At 48.5% G+C, this 9,569-nt stretch overlaps 1 long non-coding RNA gene across 1 annotated transcript; it reads right to left on the bottom strand.

The window, feature by feature from the left end:
* Positions 1-5,688: 5,688 nt before the first annotated feature.
* LOC143844320 (uncharacterized) lies at positions 5,689-6,444 on the bottom strand. Its single transcript, XR_013233952.1, has 3 exons — positions 6,397-6,444; positions 6,131-6,211; positions 5,689-5,985 (listed from the first exon to the last, which is right to left on the bottom strand). It is a non-coding gene; the product is annotated as an uncharacterized LOC143844320 (long non-coding RNA).
* Positions 6,445-9,569: the final 3,125 nt, after the last annotated feature.

Here is a 9,569-nt window from a genome sequence, read left to right as displayed (position 1 = left end):
GAAAATTGGCCGTTACGCACAACTGCGTTTTTTGCGGAATTTATCGCTTTCACTTCGCGGTATTTTCGTTACCCACATGTTTCCGGTCTAGGTCGTCTTGCCACAAAGGAGGTCCCTTTTTAGCGCTTCAGGCTTCCCGTTGCTGTCAATCAAACACCTGGGACACCTTTGACCACCCCCCACAAGCCGCAATCGGGGGGTTTCTTTTTAAACCCCGAAAAACATGTAGCAACAAATTATTGAGAAATCATTGGCACAGACGGACAGGGTTTCCAATGTTTTCTATGAAAAAAGGTTTTATGAAGGAAACATGTACACGCCCACAGATTACCTGCCTATATGTACCTAGGCAAACACGTGGCCGGCCTCACTCTTTGTTCTCCTTGTCTCGTGGCCACTGCACAGGTAAATGTAGCAATGGAGAAGATTAATCTTGTGTTTCTGGCTCAAATGCTAGCAATAGCCCAGCGTGACTGTGCCGCCATGTCGCGGATGAGGTCTACTTTTTGGGAATACAGACAACGTGCGGACAGAAGGAGGAGGAGGGCCATCACTAGAAGTGCTGTAATCCACAGCAAATCTCTAAGGGCACGTGTGGTGGCTTGGAAACGCTGGCAAGCTCTATCAGAGGTCCGGTTCCCCAGACAGTTCTGGGTGGACGAAAGATCCAACGACTGGTGGGAAAATTTTGTGATGTCTCGCTGGGATGATGACCACTGGATTTCAAACTTCCGAATGTCGAGGGGAACTTTTTTTGAAATTGTGGAAGCTCTCCGTGGCCGCATGGAGAGGCAAGTAACTGGCATGCGGTGCCCTATTCCTGTGGGGGGAAAGGTGGCAGCCGCCTTGTGGTACTTGGCCACCCCACAGTACTTCCGGACAGTTGCCCAGCAATTTGGATTAGGAGTCTCCACGGTCGGCGAGATCCTGCTGGAGTTCTGCTTCGCCATGGAGGCAGAATTGTACAGCAAAGTGGTGTGCCTCGGAGACCGGCTTGGAGCGGTGGGTGTCCTTTTATCTCCTTTGCTCTTTAATTTTTTTTGACAGGTAAGCAACGAATACTCAATGTGCCCCACGTTAACTTTGATCCCTGATGTCTATTCTTTTCTTTTTCTTTTCTTAGAGTATGGACGGGTTCGGCCGTTTGGGGTTCCCACCTTGTTTCACCACAGTGGATGGCACCCACATCCCAATCCGAGCACCAGAGGGAAGCATAAAGGAGTACGGGAACAGGAAGGACTTTTGTTCTGTTCTCCTTCAAGGAACCGTGGACTTCTCCAGAAGGTTTATAGATGCCAAGGTGGGGTGGAGTGGGAGGAGGCATGATGCCCTTGTGTTCCGTGAATCGAACCTCAGGGCAACCATGCATAAAGGTGTCTTTGTCCATGGTAACCCCACCGCCACAATAGTGTGTGTTCCGGCATTGGTGATCAGAGATGGAGCCTATCTCATACGACGCTGGCTCATGACTCCCTATAAGCGGCCAAGGACAAATGTGCAGAGCTACTACAAGCCATTTCAAGGCTCGGTTCCGGTGCTTGATGTCCAGACTACATTTGCATATAGACAATGTGACACCATTGATCATCGCATGTGTCATCTTGCACAACACCTGCGAGGACAAGGGACATCACATCCCCTTCCTTTGGCTGAGCCAGAACCTGTAGTCCTTGAGGATGCAGCAGCCATCCCTCAAGCCAGAAAAAAAAGGATCTATGCAGAGGGGTGCAAGGTTCAGGACACTATAGCCAGTTACCTTTACAGAAATAGGAGACAGTTTTGACTTGGATCTTTTGCTTATGTGTACTCTGTTTTCTTTTCTTTTTTTAATAATTTTATTATTTATTATTATATGAAGCATTTACAGAAAAGTAAAGAGAAAAAAGCGACCAGCTGATATGGTTTGCCATCCTCTTTTAACATACATATTCAGTTCCCATCACATATTAATCCTAATCTAGAAGTTTTTACCATCTTTCTTAGCAAAATGATTGTTAATACATATGAGAGTATGATCTGTTATAAGAATATATTCTATTATTATCTTAAGTGATATAAGGTCAGTCCCCTTCATAAATTGGCCCTGACCTAAGAGTTACTGCTGCTGTCTTGTTAATACATATGAAGTATAGTTTGCCATCCTCTTTTAGCATACATATTGGCATACATATTCAGTTCCCATCACATATTGATCCTGATCTAGAAGTTATTACCATCTTTCTTAGCAGAGTAATTGTTGATACATATGAGAGTATAATCTATTATAAGAATATATTCTATTATTGTCTTAGATGATATAAGGTCAGTTCCCTTCATATATTGGTCCTGTCCTAAAAGTTACTGCTGCTGTCTTCCCCACAGGAAACCAGGAGAATGCTCCACTGTTCATCACATCCTTCAGGTGGTCGCAGAAAATGAAATTGTGTTTTTTTCCATAGTAGAGTATTTCTAGTTGTCCTTCTGTCAGGGCCAAAGAAGTCTCTTGCTTGATTCTTGCTTGCAGTCGCCTTTAAGTAGGCTCTGTATACTTTATCAATCTGGATCTCTTCCTCTGGTCGCACAGAGATATCTCCTGGTAGCTTCCTGTGTGCTGTCGCCTTTGAATAGACTCTTTTTATTTTGTTGATCCAAATAACTTCCTGCTCTAAATAGACTTCCAGGTTTTCGGTGCTTTCCTTCCTTAAATCTGTTTTCCCAAGTTCTTCCTAGGTGCTTTGGATTTTTACATCCCTAGCTCTCTCCCCCTCCTGTTGATTAACTTCCAGACATTGAATTTTCGTTTGAAGTATTGTTGGCTGAATTGTGTTTTCATCAGCTATTTTTTCGAGACCGTCGATTCTGTCTAAAAGCTCTTTCTTGGTCTTTCGGATTTCCTTTTCCACCTTATTGACTGCTTTCAGTATCTTTGAGTTCCCTTCGCATAACAAATGGAAAAGCTGTGCCTTAGTTAATTTTTCCATAGTTCTAGGCAGTCACAAACTATAAACAGAAAGTCTCGTGAGCTCTCGCGGGAGCACGAGCGATCCAGAATTATAAGTTTATCGATCTCCGTATCAAGTCAGCTTCCCCCACTGAACTCTCTCCAGCAAAACTTTAAAGTCTCTCTTTTCTTAAGCTCTCTCTTTGTTTGGTTAGTGGGTATAATTAGCTGGGAGTCTCTCACTCGACAAAAGAATTCACTTGTAAATTGGTTGAGGAGGGGAGGGGGAAGAGCTTGCGGGGAAAGAAAAGGAAAAGCCAGAGAACTTACAGTCTTTACTATTGTAGACTTCGGCTCCTGTCAGTCTAGTAAAAGATGATCTGGGAAGAATGTAGAGTCAGCTGGTCGTTTCAGGCTTAGAAAGTTATTTACGACAAGGGCGCCATCATGACCTTGAGCACATGCCGCGGTGATCCGGAGAACTTAGTCTCCCTCCCTCTCCACGGATCTGTAGGACCCTCAGGATGCCGTTCCCGGTTCCTGGGGCGACCAGCGAGCAGATTTGCGTATCTGCTCAGGTCTGCCAGGAGCGGTTGCTCCTGACCCTCAGCATGGCTTAAGAGCCGGACAGAAGCCCAGCTGTTACGGCGCCATCTTCAGTCGAATCCCTGTGTACTCTATTTTCAATAAAGTTTTATGTTCTATGGTCAACCTTGTCTTCAGCTACTTTCTTTTTGTTGTTTAACAACGTTGCCGTCTAACAACCGGCGATTCTCTGGTCCCAAAGCACTTTGACAGACCTCACTGCCTCACTGTAGTACACCCCAGTGAAATTGACAAACACAATATGGAAGCAGGGAACTTTGCTGTAGTGCGTGGTAAAGCGGGGTGTGGTGTGTGTGTGTGTGTGGGGGGGGGTGCTGAACCTACGTGCATCCTCCTCCTTCTGCCGTAGTTCGGCTGTGAGCTGCCTCTGCGTGTCCAGCTCCCCGCGTAGCTCTGCCACCGCTGCTTGCCCTGCAAATGGTTAGAAAACACATGATAAGCCATATACCTGCATTACGAACACACATTCGCCCCACAACCCACACCACAGCACTGGTTCACAACTCACACTCGTTCCTCTGTCTCTCCACGAGACCCTCTAGTGCTGCCAGCCTCACCCTCTGGCTCTCCACCACGGCCTCCATTTTTGACAGCCTGGCCCTCGTTGTCTCTGCTTTAAAAAACAAACAAAAGGATTACAAAGGTATTCCTCATTCGGGCTTTATGGGGTGTACACACACAAGGGTTTCCCTTAAAGAAGTACAGTTCTCACCTGTGGCTCTAGTAGAGGTGGATGGACCCTCCTCCTCCTCCTCCTCCTCCTCCTCTCTCCCCCCTTCCTGCTGGCTGGCTGGCTGGAGACTGTGTCATCTTCACTGGTGACTGCGTTGCTGTGTTGCTGTGTTGAAGAAAGGAGGTCTCATAAATTTCATCACACAGACCCTACCTTGCACACACTTGAAGACTACACTGCAATCAGAGCCTTAAGGTTGATGGCGTCAGACCTATGGTCAACTCTTCAAGCAGGGCATTAACAGGGAAACATGTTTTTAGTCAGTTATGGTTTTACATTAGTGGCTGGTAATCTCTGTGGGAAAGAACAGCATCTTACTGCTGTCTCCAAGTAGGCAGAAGCATTTGGGGGAAGAGGTTTCTCATAGCCACCACAGTCAAGTCACGTTTACAGGCAAAAGTATAACCAGAAGGAAGACAGAACTCACCCATATGTCTCCGCATCTCGAGGGGGGACTTCCCAGCCTTCTCCCAAATCCTCATCATTGTGTCGTGAAAGACTGTCCTCCCACTCGGCTGTGCCCCCCCCCCCCCACTGCTCTGTACAATTTAAAAAGTCAAGCTTTATCCGCTTGAACTTTGTCCGGACCTACTCCCAGGTCCAGACGTACCCCCTCTCCCTCATCCTCGTGGCCAGCACCTGATATGCCCCCTTAGCTGGAAAAGGAAGGCTCAGGGGACAATGTCCAGGCTGGGTCACCAGCCTAGGGACCTGAGGGAGGGAGGAGAGGAAATTGCCTCAGAGCCAAAGGTAGCTGTGAGGAAAAATGAAGGGAAAACTTTAAGGGAAAATGCAGGGGGGGGGGGGACACAGAATAAGGTGGTGCTGGAGAGGGGAATAAGGTGGTGTACAATAGATTTTGGGGTGGTTTTGGGTGGGGTGGGGGTGGGGTGGGGGTGGGGTGGGGGTGGGGGGTTCCCTGGTTCATTGGGGGGGAGTTTTAAAATGTTTGTTCTATATTTATTAAAAATAAAATGTTTGTAAAAGTTTTGAAAAACAGGCTCCAGTGTGACTCCTTCCACTCCCACCCCTTTCACTCCCCAGCCACCCAAAACAGTTTAAGCCCATCCACCAGAAAGGCTGCTTTGGCCTGCCTAATGCTACAGTAAGGCACACAGAGACATGAGTCAAACTTAAAACTTTATTTCTTAAACAAAACACAACAGAGAACACATGCAAAATTACCAACTATTGAACCTGAGAGGGGGAGTATTTGTCTGCGGGCCTCACCCTCCTCTTCCCCAGAACTGTCCTCCTCCTAGTTTGAGTGCCAGTGCTCTGAGAAGGGGTTGGTGGAGTTGGTGGTGGTGGTGGGGGGGTCATGTTGACGTTTATTTGAGGAGGGTTGGCACTCTCCCTGTCCTCTCTTGCCTCCGTGACAAGAACGCCACAAGTCCCCTTATTAGGCGCATTTCTTCAACACTGCCCCTTAGTGTCTCGTTGGTCTCCCTGAAGACCTCCCTCATGAGCCTACTCTCCTGGAGCTCGAGCTGTGTACGCTCTCACTCCCAGCCCAACATGGACTCCTCTAACGCGGCCGAACGACGCATGTCCTGCTCGCATTGCTCCAGGAGACGCTGGCCGATGTTTGTGAGAAGGGAGACGCGCCTCTGCCTTGTGCGCTCCCTCTGCAGCCTCTCCTCCGCTGAAAGTGCTCCTCTAGGGACATCACGGGGGGGGGGGGGCTGGCGGCACCCAAGGGGGCTTCATCCTCCTCTGAAAGGACCTTTGTTGAAAAAAAACAGAATTTGAACTATTAGTGATAATAATACTCCCAACCAGGCCTAGTGAGCACATGGTTACAGGTTTTCAGGACTCATTGTCCTGCTGTTCTGGCTAGAAATGGACAGTTTTCAGTCCCGCATGCTTACCCTCTCTAATTTCTCTGGGCCTGTGATGGGTTGGAGGTCTCTGCACCCTGGGCCCCTCCTCCTGTGTGCCCGGGATGAAATCTGTAAGAACAAAAAGAGAAATGGTTTTAGGAACAAAGGGGAGCTTCCAAACTCACCACCAGCAACATAGAGGTACCTTCTTCTTTGTCCTTGCAAAGAAACAGCCTCCTGCACAAACAACAAAGCACAAAGCACTTTACACAGACCTTCCCCCCCCCCGCCCCAGTTTTCACAGAAATACTAACCTAGATTTGCTGATGCCCCTGAATCGCTATCCAGGTCCCCAACAGCAGTGGACTCACAGGGAGATGGATCATTTGTTTGGAGCTGAGTTTCTGTGGACCACAGGAGACAATAGTGGAAAAGGAGCAATCCCACAACCCACACTATACAGCAGGCTCTCAAAGTAGTACCCAGAAGAAGTGCAGCAGGCCTATAGGTGAGGCATTGCTTTAGGATGCTTAGGGCTAATCCTGCGTTGAGCAGGGGGTTGGACTAGATGGCCTGTATGGCCCCTTCCAACTCTATGATTCTATGATTCTATGATTCTAGGCATGCTGTACATCTCCCGGGGATTATTTCAACAGTAGCTTTTAAAATCAAAACTATCATAACAAACAAAGCAGTCTAGATACGGCCTAGCGTATTAAGCCTTGCAACGAATACATGTGAAAACAAATCCTAACCGTCAGCTCACAAAGATCACACATTTTGGCAATGCTTCAAGTGCTTACCTGAGGCAAGGGGTGTCTGCTCCAAGACGTTGATGTCCTTGCCAGGGATGATCGGCAGCAGGTCCAGTGTTATCAGGTCTGCCCCGCATGGCTGTTTCTGGGGAGGAGGACGAACAGTCCTCCCCAATGAGGTGCCCTCTCCCGGGTCTTCCTCCACGGCTGGTCCCTCCACCGGAGCAGCTGGCCTCTGGATAACCTTCAGGCTTCACTCGCCGTAAATCTCTTGCTGGACGTCGAAATATGGACAGGTCACATGGGCATTACCTGACTTCTTATTGTGGGCCAGGGCCATCATGTATTCTGCCCTCATGGTTTTGGTTTTGGAGGGGCACTCCAGACCGGTCCTGTGGTGGCCGAGGGCTCGCAACCTGATGGCCACCTGCTCGAAAACCTCCCAATTTCGATGCGAGGATCGAAAGGCGTCCTGAATTCTCTCCTCGGCGAAGGTCGCCACCAGGTCCCGGATCTCCGCGTCCCTCCATGTGGGTCCCCTGCGGAGTTTCTAAGCAGTTTAAAATTGCCTTTTCTCCCTTTCCCCATAACAGACACCCTCTGAGAGGAGTGGAGCTGAGAGGTCTGTGAGAACTGGGATGGCCCACAGTCTCCCTGACTCTGAGGGGAGCTCTGAGGGGCAGCATGCAGTCACTTGTTCCCCCCCCCCCCGACCTTGTTCCTGGCCTTGCGGGCTTTGTGGACGGCGGACCATATGGTCACTGGCCAATCAGGAGGGACGCACTGGACGGAGAGGGCCCCAAACATTCTCCTCCCAGAAGGCTGTTTCCATTTTCTAAAAGGGAGCAAAAAGTGTTAAATATTACCAAGCAGCTGAAGTTCATTCATCGGTTTACTTTTCACATATTCATTGCAAAAAATATATAGCACAATTGGCAACTTCACAGACACAAACATTCTTATCAATCCTGACAGCATGCAAATCAATCACCCAACTATTATAAGTACTAATTTCCCCCCTCCTAAAATTGTTTCCATTTAGTGCTTAACATTATATTGTGTAGCTGCATTTTCTCCTGGCTGTACCCAGTATAGTTCTTCTGTCACATCCTTTATCTATGTTAGCTGATCATCCCTGACCCAGGGTAGAATAGTCTCACCTGCTGCACCGTGGCAGAAACCCCCACAGGGCAGGATAATGAAGTTGTCCACAAAAAGAACAAGTTCTGAGGCTGTGGTTTCATGAAGCTTGGCAGAGCCAGATTGGTTCCTGGGGCTTGATGATTAGACTTTAAATCAGTTTTTGTGTTGCAACTGAGGTGACCTCCTTGGGGAGCAGAGTTCAGTCAGCCATGCTGGTGGTAGATAAACAACCTTTGTGGAAAGCAAGATTCAAGAGTTAGGTTGCTTGAAGACCGGAACAAATATTCCCCCTGGTTCCTGCATGAAGAAAGTATACAAAATCAATCACCCAACTATTATAAGTACTGATTCCCCCCCCTCCTAAAATTGTTTCCATTTAGTGTTTAACATTATTGTTTAGTGTTTAACATTATTGACACCAATGTATCCGTCTAAAGAACCGTACAAACATTTTTGGTGGAAAATAATGAAGTAGAAAGAAACATTTCTGAGCAACGATCATAGAATCAAAGAGTTGGAAGGGACCTCCAGGGTCACTTAGTCTAATCCCCTGCACAGTGCAGAAGCTCACAACTACCTGCCCACCAACAGTGACCCCAATTTCATGCCCAAGTGATCCTTTCCCCCCCCCCCAACAAAAATCTCCAGAATACAGCCTGACTTGGGGAAAATTCCCCTACCACCCCAAACTGGTGATCAGAAATTCCCTAAATAAGCAGAGAAGTGACACAAGAGACAAACTCTGGCATACCTCTTACTTACTGGTGGGAATACCTGAATAATCTTTAACCGCTCCTATTAAATAAAAGGGTAAGGCCACCTGGGGAGGAGTTAGGGCGGGCCCTGTCCAGGATAAAAACTCAGAGGGGCCAATCAGGAGCCGCAAAGTGGCTCCTGATTGGGCCCTCTGAGTGTCCATCCAGGGCCAAGCAGCCAATCAGGAGGCGCGTGAAGCGCCTTCCTATTGGCCCCTCACCAGGACAGACCAAAATTCCATTCACCCAGACTGGCTGCCAGTCTGCTCCTGACCACCAAAGGGAGAGGAGGTCAGCAGGGCTGCCAAGGGGGATGAGAATAGAGGCTTGGACAGGCTGCGCCAGCCCTTTTCGCCCCAAGGCTGTCATGTCCAACTGCAAATTGCCTCAGAGCCCTGACAGAGCTGGCAGGAGGCTGCAAAGTGCTCTCCTTCCCCCCCTTCAGGCCTGCTGCGAAGGAGCCTCTGACAGCCCCTGACTGAGGGGAGGGAGGCCTTTCCAAGTGCAACGCAGGGGAGTCTGAGGGCCTTCCTTTTGAGGGAGGGGGGGGACTTTCCCCTTCTGCCAAACAGTTGGCTGACAGGGAGGCCACAGAAAAGCCCCTTTTCACTTAAAATATTATTATTATTGATATTATTATTATTAGATTTATTTCCCGCCACGCCCTTGCGGCTCGTGGCGGGTAACAGCGTCCCAGAATCCCCATTAAACCCCCATTAAAACAATAAGAACGGCAACTCAACTTCCCCCCCTCCCACTACTGGAGAGGAGGTCCTGATGATGTTTTACTCCGAGTCCGAATCCTGAGTCCCCGGGGGGGGGCATAGATCTATA

This window comes from Paroedura picta, chromosome 9, assembly GCF_049243985.1.
Source record: "Paroedura picta isolate Pp20150507F chromosome 9, Ppicta_v3.0, whole genome shotgun sequence".
Taxonomy (NCBI): domain Eukaryota; kingdom Metazoa; phylum Chordata; class Lepidosauria; order Squamata; family Gekkonidae; genus Paroedura; species Paroedura picta.
This window is presented reverse-complemented; position numbering and strand designations above follow the sequence as displayed.